This window comes from Leiobunum rupestre, chromosome 2, assembly GCF_980474605.1.
Source record: "Leiobunum rupestre chromosome 2, qqLeiRupe1.1.hap1, whole genome shotgun sequence".
Lineage (NCBI taxonomy): Eukaryota > Metazoa > Arthropoda > Arachnida > Opiliones > Sclerosomatidae > Leiobunum > Leiobunum rupestre.
The window spans coordinates 68,392,744-68,409,903 of NC_143385.1; the positions used below are offsets into that span (position 1 = coordinate 68,392,744).

General features: G+C 24.1%; 1 protein-coding gene across 2 annotated transcripts in view; it reads left to right on the forward strand.

The window, feature by feature from the left end:
* Nucleotides 1–438: 438 nt before the first annotated feature.
* LOC149958868 (protein-tyrosine sulfotransferase-like) overlaps nucleotides 439–17,160 on the forward strand; it is a 277,380-nt gene continuing 260,658 nt past the window's right edge. For both annotated transcript variants that reach the window (XM_090166268.1, XM_090166271.1), the window contains exon 1: nucleotides 439–533. The gene's annotated coding sequence lies outside the window, so the exon portion shown is untranslated. The remainder of the gene's footprint in view (nucleotides 534–17,160) is intronic.

The window sequence follows — 17,160 nt, forward strand, 5'->3', positions numbered from 1 at the left end:
CCGATATTATCGGCCATGGATAGCCGATATATCGGCTGTACCCATATCGGTGCATCCCTAGTTAAAATTAAATTTTAATCTCAATAACGTTTTCAATTTTTATTTAGATCTGAACCTTTATTGGGCTATTTCATTCAACCACCTTTTGATCTGTAATAATTGGAATCTCAAAATTGCTTGAATCTCGTCAACGCTTTGACCAACTTGATCAAAATAAGTGAAAGTTCGCGAACGCTGTGATCAACTTGATCAATCAATATAGGCTCAATTTCGTCAATGCTGTGAACAACTTTATCAAAATTGGTGAAAGTTCGCGAACGCTGTGACCAACATAATGAACTTTTTGAAAGTTCGTCAACGCTCCGATTAACATTGTCAATATTGGCTCAATTTCGTCAACTCTGTGACCAACTTCATCAAAATTTGGTGAAAGTGCTTCAACGTTGTGACCAACAATATCAAAATTATGGACTAAAAACTGATAACGCTCTTAGATCATGGATGGTGACCTCGTCGTGCCTTGAAGATTTAAGGTAGGACCCCCACTTTCGCTTGCTTTATTTCGTTTTATTTTGGTTTATTTATTTTTTGTCACGTCGTTTCCGTGAGATGTCACGATGAAATTGCCCTTTCGTCTCGGGTGGTTTGTTTTTGCGCCCCGCCTTTGTTAGTAGTAGTTTTATCCTGCTATACCATGCCGGTAGTTATCCGTGGCGTCCCTAGATGTCGCTACTGTAACAAAAGCGAAAGGAGAGAGAGATTCCGTTCGTAAATGTGCGCGCATCAGCATTTTTTAGAGCCTATTCATTCTTTTATCTATTGAACTTCTTGATGGCTAAAAAATATGGCATAATTTTAAAAGTATCGGATGTGATGATGTTTCAGCATTTATTTTGCCAATGATCTATTTAGGAGGACGGAGAATGTGCGACGCTAAACAACAGCGCTGCCACAAGTCGCGGAAATCAAGGAAAAGTCGGAATTTAAAAATGGGTCTTTTAAGAATTAGTATAAAGTCAGGGAAAGGTCAGGGAATTTAAAGAATTCGTAAAAGGTCGGGGAATTTTAAGAATTTTTAAAAGGTCGGGGAATTTTAAGAATTTTTAAAAGGTCGGGGAATTTTAAGAATTTTTAAAAGGTCGGGGAATTTTAAGAATTTTTAAAAGGTCGGGGAATTTTAAGAATTTTTAAAAGGTCGGGGAATTTAAAGAATTTGTAAAAGGTCGGGGAATTTAAAGAATTTGTAAAAGGTCGGGGAATTTAAAGAATTTGTAAAAGGTCGGGGAATTTAAAGAATTTGTAAAAGGTCGGGGAATTTAAAGAATTTGTAAAAGGTCGGGGAATTTAAAGAATTTGTAAAAGGTCGGGGAATTTAAAGAATTTGTAAAAGGTCGGGGAATTTAAAGAATTTGTAAAAGGTCGGGGAATTTAAAGAATTCGTAAAAGGTCGGGGAATTTAAAGAATTCGTAAAAGGTCGGGGAATTTAAAGAATTCGTAAAAGGTCGGGGAATTTAAAGAATTCGTAAAAGGTCGGGGAATTTAAAGAATTCGTAAAAGGTCGGGGAATTTAAAGAATTCGTAAAAGGTCGGGGAATTTAAAGAATTTGTAAAAGGTCGGGGAATTTAAAGAATTCGTAAAAGGTCGGGGAATTTAAAGAATTCGTAAAAGGTCGGGGAATTTAAAGAATTCGTAAAAGGTCGGGGAATTTAAAGAATTTGTAAAAGGTCGGGGAATTTAAAGAATTTGTAAAAGGTCGGGGAATTTAAAGAATTTGTAAAAGGTCGGGGAATTAAAAGAATTTGTAAAAGGTCGGGGAATTAAAAGAATTTGTAAAAGGTCGGGGAATTAAAAGAATTTGTAAAAGGTCGGGGAATTAAAAGAATTTGTAAAAGGTCGGGGAATTAAAAGAATTTGTAAAAGGTCGGGGAATTAAAAGAATTTGTAAAAGGTCGGGGAATTAAAAGAATTTGTAAAAGGTCGGGGAATTAAAAGAATTTGTAAAAGGTCGGGGAATTAAAAGAATTTGTAAAAGGTCGGGGAATTTAAAGAATTTGTAAAAGGTCGGGGAATTTAAAGAATTTGTAAAAGGTCGGGGAATTTAAAGAATTCGTAAAAGGTCGGGGAATTTAAAGAATTCGTAAAAGGTCGGGGAATTTAAAGAATTCGTAAAAGGTCGGGGAATTTAAAGAATTTGTAAAAGGTCGGGGAATTTAAAGAATTTGTAAAAGGTCGGGGAATTTAAAGAATTTGTAAAAGGTCGGGGAATTTAAAGAATTTGTAAAAGGTCGGGGAATTTAAAGAATTTGTAAAAGGTCGGGGAATTTAAAGAATTTGTAAAAGGTCGGGGAATTTAAAGAATTCGTAAAAGGTCGGAGAATTAAAAGAATTCGTAAAAGGTCGGGGAATTAAATTTTATCTTGACACTTTTTGAAGGTAATTTAATCTAAGAATTTGTCATTGATTTAGAGTTATCATTTTGTTCTTTGAAAGTTTTGCTAATTCTTTAACGTTGCAATAACGTTTTTACTGAAATAAATGTTGATTTCAATTTATTAACTTCTGATAAAAGTGAAATATGAAGTTAAAAATGTTTTGATTTTGCCTTTAAAAAGTCAGGGAAAATCTCTTAAAATGGCCAGGGAAAACAGGGAATAGTCAGGGAATTTGAATCTTACACAGGAACGAATACTTTCGGAAAATGTTTAACCCGAAAACATTATTGATTTAACTTGCTGGGCCTGTATTTTTCTCGAGCGGCCTAAATCAATATTTCTCGAAAGGAGTCAGTAGCTGCTAATACTTTTTAAATAGTGTTTGAACTTTGAGATTGAAAATGATTTCAATGTTAGTTTTATTCGTTAGCTCTCCCGAGATTTGGGAAAATTTATAGTATTTTCTCGCTACAGTAGAATACACGATGACCAAGTAGACAGCATAGACTAACATCGTACCATATTATGGATTTTTCGTCTAGAAATCAATATATATTAAATGAAGTTCAATTTGAGTGAAAATTATATTTTCGGCTAATTAACTGCGCAAACAGTACAAACCTAGTATGCATTTCTGCGACCTTAGAAATTGTTAAACATTTTGTAACTGGTTTTACTTTTAATCAATTAATGAAATTAATTTAAGTATTTTCTTTTGAAACAACAACCACCATGGTAATGTGAACCGACAAAATTAAATTAATTTGAATTTAATTTAATTATTGTGAACCAACTACATTAAATTAATTTGAATTTAATTTAATTGAATTATTGTGAACCAACTACAATAAATTAATTGTAATTGAATTTAATTAATAATAATAATAATCATCATCAGATAGGCTAATACCCAAGGCACCACCTCAGGCCTAAGTCATCGAGCGACTTTTAAAGCCTTCAACTCCGGTGGCCGGGTTAACCAACAACATGAAATTAATTGTAATTGAACTGAGTTATTGTGAACCAACAACATTAAATTAATTTTAATTGCATTGAATTGAATTTCATTATTGTGAACCAACAACATAAAATTAATTTTAATTGCATTGAATTGAATTGATTATTGTGAACCAACAACGTTAAATTAATTGGATTTTATTCGAATTATTGTCATCCAACAAAATTAAATTAATTGCAATTTAATTATTTTGCTTCAAATTGTTATTGCAACAGCAGCCATGGTAATGTGATACAACTACATTAAGTTAAATTGCATTTAATTTAATAATTTTGCTTTGAATGGTTATTGCAATAGCAACCATTTTTTTGACATTTTCATAAATAATAGAAGTATAATAAGTGTCTTAAGTCAATGATTGAAATCAAATTGCCAATATTATCTTTTTTACGCTCCACCGAATTACGCTACTGCAATTTCTCAACTCTTGCGCAGATAACAAAATTTATGAAATTCAAATTCACCCACTTTAAAATTCAGTTTGGAGTTTGTAGCTACTCCATAACTCCTGTTCGTTTCTTTTTCCGCCTTTTTTTAGACCGGCGCGTCATAGATGGCGCCGGATTTATACTCTGATAAACTGATAAATTTCGTTTAGGTTGACATCATTGCCAAAGGTAGAGTGGCGCTTGGATAGCTGCAAACTGTGTCCAGGTTAGAGAAGGAGAGTATATATACTCTATGATATAGAGGGCTTTTCACTGTTTGTTCTAGGAATGTGGAGCCATCTATCTAGTGGAGATGGAGGTTACATGTAAAATCAAAATGTTTTAATATGAAACAAAATTTAAGAATGAAATAAATATTAAGTAAAATTTAAGAATGAAATAAATATTAAGTAAAATTTAAGAATGAAATTAATATTTAATAAAATTTAGGAATGAGATTAATATTAAATAAAATTTGAGAATGAAATTAATATTTAATAAAATTTAGGAATGAGATTAATATTAAATAAAATTTGAGAATTTAATTAATATTAAATAAAATTAAAAGATTAATAATACATTAAAATTAAGAAATGTAATTAATGTTACATTAAAATTAAGAAATGTAATTAATGTTACATTAAAATTAAGAAATGCGATTAATATTACGTTAAAATTAAGAAATGCAATTAATATTACATAAAAATTAAGAAATGCCATTAATATTACGTTAAAATTAAGAAATGCCATTAATATTACATTAAAATTAAGAAATGCCATTAATATTACATTAAAATTAAGAAATGCCATTAATATTACATTAAAATTAAGAAATGCCATTAATATTACATTAAAATTAAGAAATGCCATTAATATTACATTAAAATTAAGAAATGCCATTAATATTACATTGAAATTAAGAAATGCCATTATTATTACATAGAAATTAAGAAATGCAATTATTATTACATAAAAATTAAGAAATGCCATTAATATTACATTAAAATTAAGAAATGCCATAATTATTACATTAAAATTAAGAAATGCCATAATTATTACATTAAAATTAAGAAATGCGATTAATATTACGTTAAAAGTAAGAAATGAAATTAATATTACATAAAAATTAAGAAATGCCATTAATATTACATTAAAATTAAGAAATACGATTAATATTACGTTAAAATTAAGAAATGCAATTAATATTACATAAAAATTAAGAAATGCCATTAATATTACGTTAAAATTAAGAAATGCCATTAATATTACATTAAAATTAAGAAATGCCATTAATATCACATTAAAATTAAGAAATGCCATTAATATTTCATTAAAATTAAGAAATGCCATTAATATTTCATTAAAATTAAGAAATGCCATTAATATTTCATTAAAATTAAGAAATGCCATTAATATTTCATTAAAATTAAGAAATGCCATTAATATTACATTAAAATTAAGAAATGCCATTAATATTACATTAAAATTAAGAAATGACATTAATATTACATTAAAATTAAGAAATGCCATTAATATTACATTAAAACTAAGAAATGCCATTAATATTACATTAAAATTAAGAAATGCCATTAATAATTTAACAATTTAATAATTTTACGATTGTAGATGGCGACTTAAGCGCCGGATTAAATTTCACCTTTGTCAAATTGTTTTCAATACCGGCATGGCGCTCCCTGTTCCGTATTCGAACTCGTATTTCTTTAACGGCGGCCAGCAGTTACTGTTTTTGACAGCACGGTGTCATTTTGCTAGATCCAGAAAATAGACTCGTCTGTGAAATATTTTGTTTACTCGAACAACTTTTTTTTCGAGGAATGGTTTGCTTTGATACGTTTTTAACGGGATTCTTTTGAGCGTATTCTTTTTTGTTGTTGCGAATGTATTAAAGTAAGCCGGCGGCGCGTCATAGAAATAGCTTCATTAAGCTATTTTATCAGAAGTCCAGGGTGACCACAACACTTATATTTTATATTTTTTCCTATATTTTCAATGTGTTCCTTTAACTTCCTATAACTACATTATTTACCTATTTCTTTTACTAAATTTGTGGAATTTTTCGGGCTTTATATGTTGCAATTATGTCTTTAGAAATCAAAATCTACAAAGTTAGAAAGAATTTCAGAAATATTATAAATTTTCGCTCGCCTAACCAATTATTAAACCAAATTCTATTTAAAACCTATGGATTTCCACTTCATAAGTACTTGAAACCTATATTTTTCTGTAATTTTAATGGAATTTATCCTATATTTTCCTGTAATTTTAATGGAATTTATCCTATATTTTCCTGTAATTTTAATGGAATTTATCCTATATTTTCCTGTTATTTTAATGGAATTTATCCTATATTTTCCTGTAATTTTAATGGAATTTATCCTATATTTTCCTGTAATTTTAATGGAATTTATCCTATATTTTCCTGTAATTTTAATGGAATTTATCCTATATTTTCCTGTAATTTTAATGGAATTTATCCTATATTTTCCTGTAATTGTAATGGAATTTATCCTATATTTTCCTGTAATTGTAATGGAATTTATCCTATATTTTCCTGTAATTTTAATGGTATTCATCCTACATTTTCCCTTAATTTTAAAGAAATGTATCCTATATTTTCCCTTCATTTTAATGGAATTTATCCTATACAGGGTGTCCACTAAAAAACGATCCAGGGCGAATATCTCAGAAACCGTTTTCTCTAGGAATTTGAAATTTTTGTTACGTAGCACGTGCAGGGGGCCAAAGAAGAATGATAACCTCGATGACCTTGAACCATGTCTTCAAGGTCATCCAAAAACTATCTCGAGAACCGTAAGTGTTAGAAAGTTGGTTTCAATTAGAAAAGTGTTCCCCGTCACGTTTTATGCCTACATAGCGTGAACATGATCGGAGTCGACCAATAGTAAGTCGAGAAAAATTTAACCAAAATCACAAATGTCGTAAAAGGGAAAATTGCAAGACAGCGCTAATAACTCCAAAACAAGTCGTGCTACATTATCGAAATTTGCTAGACAATCGCATCATGGTAGGATATTTTAATATTTGGAAAATTGTATGACCTTGAACCGTTGTCTTCAAGGTCATACTAAAATAACCTCGAACCATTACGTTTAGAGCAAAAATTCCAATTAGAAAGTTGTTCTTCGTCACATTTTATGTATTAATAACTTTAAATTATAATTTCTAATTGGAATTAGGGGGGGGATAAAAAGGAGGCGGTCTTATTTTTTGCGTCCTCGCAGCAGCGTTAATCGCGTCGGAAAACGTAATTTTTAAGAACCAATGAGATTGCAGTATTATTTGATTTTATTAAAGCGGAGGAGCATACCGGGGGCCCCAACGGGTGGAATTTTAGAAACGCTAAAAATAATCTCAACATATTCATTCTCCCTGAGAATAAATAAATACATTCTTGATTATATATTATTAGTGTTTTTCTTGATACTGTCGGGAGAATGACTGTGTTGAGATGATCCGGGGACCTCGTTAGCCTAGTTCCACCCCTCCCCCCCCCGCCGGCTCATGAGATTGTCACCGGCGTAAGCTTCGAATCGTGTCACAAGATGTCGTTTCGCTGCGAGAGGGAAAAGGAGCTTACTCCTGTTAGAGCATGATGGGGATTTGGGAGTTACGACTAAAATACCCTCGACATCGTTATTCTTCAGTATATATAGGTTCTTTATAATATTCATAAATGTTAAATATTTTGCATTATATTGATGAATGTTAAATATTATGCATTATATTGATGAATGTTAAATATTATGCATTATATTGATGAATGTTAAATATTATGCATTATATTGATGAATGTTAAATATTATGCATTATATTGATGAATGTTAAATATTATGCATTATATTGATGAATGTTAAATATTATGCATTATATTGATGAATGTTAAATATTATGCATTATATTGATGAATGTTAAATATTATGCATTATATTGATGAATGTTAAATATTATGCATTATATTGATGAATGTTAAATATTATGCATTATATTGATGAATGTTAAATATTATGCATTATATTGATGAATGTTAAATATTATGCATTATATTGATGAATGTTAAATATTATGCATTATATTGATGAATGTTAAATATTATGCATTATATTGATGAATGTTAAATATTATGCATTATATTGATGAATGTTAAATATTATGCATTATATTGATGAATGTTAAATATTATGCATTATATTGATGAATGTTAAATATTATGCATTATATTGATGAATGTTAAATATTATGCATTATATTGATGAATGTTAAATATTATGCATTATATTGATGAATGTTAAATATTATGCATTATATTGATGAATGTTAAATATTATGCATTATATTGATGAATGTTAAATATTATGCATTATATTGATGAATGTTAAATATTATGCATTATATTGATGAATGTTAAATATTATGCATTATATTGATGAATGTTAAATATTATGCATTATATTGATGAATGTTAAATATTATGCATTATATTGATGAATGTTAAATATTATGCATTATATTGATGAATGTTAAATATTATGCATTATATTGATGAATGTTAAATATTATGCATTATATTGATGAATGTTAAATATTATGCATTATATTGATGAATGTTAAATATTATGCATTATATTGATGAATGTTAAATATTATGCATTATATTGATGAATGTTAAATATTATGCATTATATTGATGAATGTTAAATATTATGCATTATATTGATGAATGTTAAATATTATGCATTATATTGATGAATGTTAAATATTATGCATTATATTGATGAATGTTAAATATTATGCATTATATTGATGAATGTTAAATATTATGCATTATATTGATGAATGTTAAATATTATGCATTATATTGATGAATGTTAAATATTATGCATTATATTGATGAATGTTAAATATTATGCATTATATTGATGAATGTTAAATATTATGCATTATATTGATGAATGTTAAATATTATGCATTATATTGATGAATGTTAAATATTATGCATTATATTGATGAATGTTAAATATTATGCATTATATTGATGAATGTTAAATATTATGCATTATATTGATGAATGTTAAATATTATGCATTATATTGATGAATGTTAAATATTATGCATTATATTGATGAATGTTAAATATTATGCATTATATTGATGAATGTTAAATATTATGCATTATATTGATGAATGTTAAATATTATGCATTATATTGATGAATGTTAAATATTATGCATTATATTGATGAATGTTAAATATTATGCATTATATTGATGAATGTTAAATATTATGCATTATATTGATGAATGTTAAATATTATGCATTATATTGATGAATGTTAAATATTATGCATTATATTGATGAATGTTAAATATTATGCATTATATTGATGAATGTTAAATATTATGCATTATATTGATGAATGTTAAATATTATGCATTATATTGATGAATGTTAAATATTATGCATTATATTGATGAATGTTAAATATTATGCATTATATTGATGAATGTTAAATATTATGCATTATATTGAATGTTACATTATGCATTATATTGATGAATGTTAAATATTATGCATTATATTGATGAATGTTAAATATTATGCATTATATTGATGAATGTTAAATATTATGCATTATATTGATGAATGTTAAATATTATGCATTATATTGATGAATGTTAAATATTATGCATTATATTGATGAATGTTAAATATTATGCATTATATTGATGAATGTTAAATATTATGCATTATATTGATGAATGTTAAATATTATGCATTATATTGATGAATGTTAAATATTATGCATTATATTGATGAATGTTAAATATTATGCATTATATTGATGAATGTTAAATATTATGCATTATATTGATGAATGTTAAATATTATGCATTATATTGATGAATGTTAAATATTATGCATTATATTGATGAATGTTAAACATTATGCATTATATTGATGAATGTTACATTATGCATTATATTGATGAATGTTACATTATGCATTATATTGATGAATGTTAAATATTATGCATTATATTGATGAATGTTACATTACGCATTATATTGATGAATGTTACATTATGCATTATATTGATGAATGTTACATTATGCATTATATTGATGAATGTTACATTATGCATTATATTGATGAATGTTACATTATGCATTATATTGATGAATGTTACATTATGCATTATATTGATGAATGTTACATTATGCATTATATTGATGATTGTTAAATATTATGCATTATATTGATGATTGTTAAATATTATGCATTATATTGATGAATGTTAAATATTATGCATTATATTGAATGTTACATTATGCATTATATTGATGAATGTTAAATATTATGCATTATATTGATGAATGTTAAATATTATGCATTATATTGATGAATGTTAAATATTATGCATTATATTGATGAATGTTAAATATTATGCATTATATTGATGAATGTTAAATATTATGCATTATATTGATGAATGTTAAATATTATGCATTATATTGATGAATGTTAAATATTATGCATTATATTGATGAATGTTAAATATTATGCATTATATTGATGAATGTTAAATATTATGCATTATATTGATGAATGTTAAATATTACGCATTATATTGATGAATGTTAAATATTACGCATTATATTGATGAATGTTACATTACGCATTATATTGATGAATGTTACATTACGCATTATATTGATGAATGTTACATTATGCATTATATTGATGAATGTTACATTATGCATTATATTGATGAATGTTACATTATGCATTATATTGATGAATGTTACATTATGCATTATATTGATGAATGTTACATTATGCATTATATTGATGAATGTTACATTATGCATTATATTGATGATTGTTAAATATTATGCATTATATTGATGATTGTTAAATATTATGCATTATATTGATGAATGTTAAATATTATGCATTATATTGAATGTTACATTATGCATTATATTGAATGTTACATAATGCATTATATTGATGAATGTTAAATATTATGCATTATATTGATGAATGTTAAATATTATGCATTATATTGATGAATGTTAAATATTATGCATTATATTGATGAATGTTAAATATTATGCATTATATTGATGAATGTTAAATATTATGCATTATATTGATGAATGTTAAATATTATGCATTATATTGATGAATGTTAAATATTATGCATTATATTGATGAATGTCAAATATTATGCATTATATTGATGAATGTTAAATATTATGCATTATATTGATGAATGTTAAATATTATGCATTATATTGATGAATGTTACATTATGCATTATATTGATGAATGTTAAATATTATGCATTATATTGATGAATGTTAAATATTATGCATTATATTGATGAATGTTACATTATGCATTATATTGATGAATGTTACATTATGCATTATATTGATGAATGTTACATTATGCATTATATTGATGAATGTTACATTATGCATTATATTGATGAATGTTACATTATGCATTATATTGATGAATGTTACATTATGCATTATATTGATGAATGTTACATGCATTATATTGATGAATGTTACATTATGCATTATATTGATGAATGTTACATTATGCATTATATTGATGAATGTTAAATATTATGCATTATATTGAATGTTACATTATGCATTATATTGAATGTTACATTATGCATTATATTGAATGTTACATTATGCATTATATTGAATGTTACATTATGCATTATATTGAATGTTACATTATGCATTATATTGATGAATGTTAAATATTATGCCTTATATTGATGAATGTTAAATATTATGCATTATATTGATGAATGTTACATTACGCATTATATTGATGAATGTTACATTACGCATTATATTGATGAATGTTACATTATGCATTATATTGATGAATGTTACATTATGCATTATATTGATGAATGTTACATTATGCATTATATTGATGAATGTTACATTATGCATTATATTGATGAATGTTACATTATGCATTATATTGATGAATGTTACATTATGCATTATATTGATGAATGTTACATTATGCATTATAATGATGATTGTTAAATATTATGCATTATATTGATGATTGTTAAATATTATGCATTATATTGATGAATGTTACATTATGCATTATATTGATGAATGTTACATTATGCATTATATTGATGAATGTTACATTATGCATTATATTGATGAATGTTAAATATTATGCATTATATTGATGAATGTTACATTACGCATTATATTGATGAATGTTACATTATGCATTATATTGATGAATGTTACATTATGCATTATATTGATGAATGTTACATTATGCATTATATTGATGAATGTTACATTATGCATTATATTGATGAATGTTACATTATGCATTATATTGATGATTGTTAAATATTATGCATTATATTGATGATTGTTAAATATTATGCATTATATTGATGAATGTTAAATATTATGCATTATATTGATGAATGTTAAATATTATGCATTATATTGATGAATGTTAAATATTATGCATTATATTGATGAATGTTAAATATTATGCATTATATTGATGAATGTTAAATATTATGCATTATATTGATGAATGTTAAATATTATGCATTATATTGATGAATGTTAAATATTATGCATTATATTGATGAATGTTAAATATTATGCATTATATTGATGAATGTTAAATATTATGCATTATATTGATGAATGTTAAATATTATGCATTATATTGATGAATGTTAAATATTATGCATTATATTGATGAATGTTACATTATGCATTATATTGATGAATGTTACATTATGCATTATATTGATGAATGTTAAATATTATGCATTATATTGATGAATGTTACATTATGCATTATATTGATGAATGTTACATTATGCATTATATTGATGAATGTTACATTATGCATTATATTGATGAATGTTACATTATGCATTATATTGATGAATGTTACATTATGCATTATATTGATGAATGTTACATTATGCATTATATTGATGAATGTTACATTATGCATTATATTGATGATTGTTAAATATTATGCATTATATTGATGATTGTTAAATATTATGCATTATATTGATGAATGTTAAATATTATGCATTATATTGAATGTTACATTATGCATTATATTGATGAATGTTAAATATTATGCATTATATTGATGAATGTTAAATATTATGCATTATATTGATGAATGTTAAATATTATGCATTATATTGATGAATGTTAAATATTATGCATTATATTGATGAATGTTAAATATTATGCATTATATTGATGAATGTTAAATATTATGCATTATATTGATGAATGTTAAATATTATGCATTATATTGATGAATGTTAAATATTATGCATTATATTGATGAATGTTAAATATTATGCATTATATTGATGAATGTTAAATATTATGCATTATATTGATGAATGTTAAATATTACGCATTATATTGATGAATGTTACATTACGCATTATATTGATGAATGTTACATTATGCATTATATTGATGAATGTTACATTACGCATTATATTGATGAATGTTACATTATGCATTATATTGATGAATGTTACATTATGCATTATATTGATGAATGTTACATTATGCATTATATTGATGAATGTTACATTATGCATTATATTGATGAATGTTACATTATGCATTATATTGATGAATGTTACATTATGCATTATATTGATGAATGTTACATTATGCATTATATTGATGATTGTTAAATATTATGCATTATATTGATGATTGTTAAATATTATGCATTATATTGATGAATGTTAAATATTATGCATTATATTGAATGTTACATTATGCATTATATTGAATGTTACATAATGCATTATATTGATGAATGTTAAATATTATGCATTATATTGATGAATGTTAAATATTATGCATTATATTGATGAATGTTAAATATTATGCATTATATTGATGAATGTTAAATATTATGCATTATATTGATGAATGTTAAATATTATGCATTATATTGATGAATGTTAAATATTATGCATTATATTGATGAATGTTAAATATTATGCATTATATTGATGAATGTCAAATATTATGCATTATATTGATGAATGTTAAATATTATGCATTATATTGATGAATGTTAAATATTATGCATTATATTGATGAATGTTACATTATGCATTATATTGATGAATGTTAAATATTATGCATTATATTGATGAATGTTAAATATTATGCATTATATTGATGAATGTTACATTATGCATTATATTGATGAATGTTACATTATGCATTATATTGATGAATGTTACATTATGCATTATATTGATGAATGTTACATTATGCATTATATTGATGAATGTTACATTATGCATTATATTGATGAATGTTACATTATGCATTATATTGATGAATGTTACATGCATTATATTGATGAATGTTACATTATGCATTATATTGATGAATGTTACATTATGCATTATATTGATGAATGTTAAATATTATGCATTATATTGAATGTTACATTATGCATTATATTGAATGTTACATTATGCATTATATTGAATGTTACATTATGCATTATATTGAATGTTACATTATGCATTATATTGAATGTTACATTATGCATTATATTGAATGTTACATTATGCATTATATTGATGAATGTTAAATATTATGCCTTATATTGATGAATGTTAAATATTATGCATTATATTGATGAATGTTACATTACGCATTATATTGATGAATGTTACATTACGCATTATATTGATGAATGTTACATTATGCATTATATTGATGAATGTTACATTATGCATTATATTGATGAATGTTACATTATGCATTATATTGATGAATGTTACATTATGCATTATATTGATGAATGTTACATTATGCATTATATTGATGAATGTTACATTATGCATTATATTGATGAATGTTACATTATGCATTATAATGATGATTGTTAAATATTATGCATTATATTGATGATTGTTAAATATTATGCATTATATTGAATGTTACATTATGCATTATATTGATGAATGTTAAATATTATGCATTATATTGATGAATGTTAAATATTATGCATTATATTGATGAATGTTAAATATTATGCATTATATTGATGAATGTTAAATATTATGCATTATATTGATGAATGTTACATTATGCCTTATATTGATGAATGTTACATTATGCATTATATTGATGAATGTTACATTATGCATTATATTGATGAATGTTAAATATTATGCATTATATTGATGATTGTTAAATATTATGCATTATATTGATGAATGTTAAATATTATGAATTATATTGAATGTTACATTATGCATTATATTGATGAATGTTAAATATTATGCATTATATTGAATGTTACATTATGCATTATATTGATGAATGTTAAATATTATGCATTATATTGATGAATGTTAAATATTATGCATTATATTGATGAATGTTAAATATTATGCATTATATTGATGAATGTTAAATATTATGCATTATATTGATGAATGTTAAATATTATGCATTATATTGATGAATGTTAAATATTATGCATTATATTGATGAATGTTAAATATTATGCATTATATTGATGAATGTTAAATATTATGCATTATATTGATGAATGTTAAATATTATGCATTATATTGATGAATGTTAAATATTATGCATTATATTGATGAATGTTACATTATGCATTATATTGATGAATGTTACATTATGCATTATATTGATGAATGTTACATTATGCATTATATTGATGAATGTTAAATATTATGCATTATATTGATGAATGTTACATTACGCATTATATTGATGAATGTTACATTATGCATTATATTGATGAATGTTACATTATGCATTATATTGATGAATGTTACATTATGCATTATATTGATGAATGTTACATTATGCATTATATTGATGAATGTTACATTATGCATTATATTGATGATTGTTAAATATTATGCATTATATTGATGATTGTTAAATATTATGCATTATATTGATGAATGTTAAATATTATGCATTATATTGATGAATGTTAAATATTATGCATTATATTGAATGTTACATTATGCATTATATTGATGAATGTTAAATATTATGCATTATATTGATGAATGTTAAATATTATGCATTATATTGATGAATGTTAAATATTATGCATTATATTGATGAATGTTAAATATTATGCATTATATTGATGAATGTTAAATATTATGCATTATATTGATGAATGTTAAATATTATGCATTATATTGATGAATGTTAAATATTATGCATTATATTGATGAATGTTAAATATTATGCATTATATTGATGAATGTTAAATATTATGCATTATATTGATGAATGTTAAATATTATGCATTATATTGATGAATGTTAAATATTATGCATTATATTGATGAATGTTAAATATTATGCATTATATTGATGAATGTTAAATATTATGCATTATATTGATGAATGTTAAATATTATGCATTATATTGATGAATGTTAAATATTATGCATTATATTGATGAATGTTAAATATTATGCATTATATTGATGAATGTTAAATATTATGCATTATATTGATGAATGTTAAATATTATGCATTATATTGATGAATGTTAAATATTATGCATTATATTGATGAATGTTAAATATTATGCATTATATTGATGAATGTTACATTACGCATTATATTGATGAATGTTACATTATGCATTATATTGATGAATGTTACATTATGCATTATATTGATGAATGTTACATTATGCATTATATTGATGAATGTTACATTATGCATTATATTGATGAATGTTACATTATGCATTATATTGATGAATGTTACATTATGCATTATATTGATGATTGTTAAATATTATGCATTATATTGATGATTGTTAAATATTATGCATTATATTGATGAATGTTAAATATTATGCATTATATTGAATGTTACATTATGCATTATATTGAATGTTACATTATGCATTATATTGATGAATGTTAAATATTATGCATTATATTGATGAATGTTAAATATTATGCATTATATTGATGAATGTTAAATATTATGCATTATATTGATGAATGTTAAATATTATGCATTATATTGATGAATGTTAAATATTATGCATTATATTGATGAATGTCAAATATTATGCATTATATTGATGAATGTTACATTACGCATTATATTGATGAATGTTACA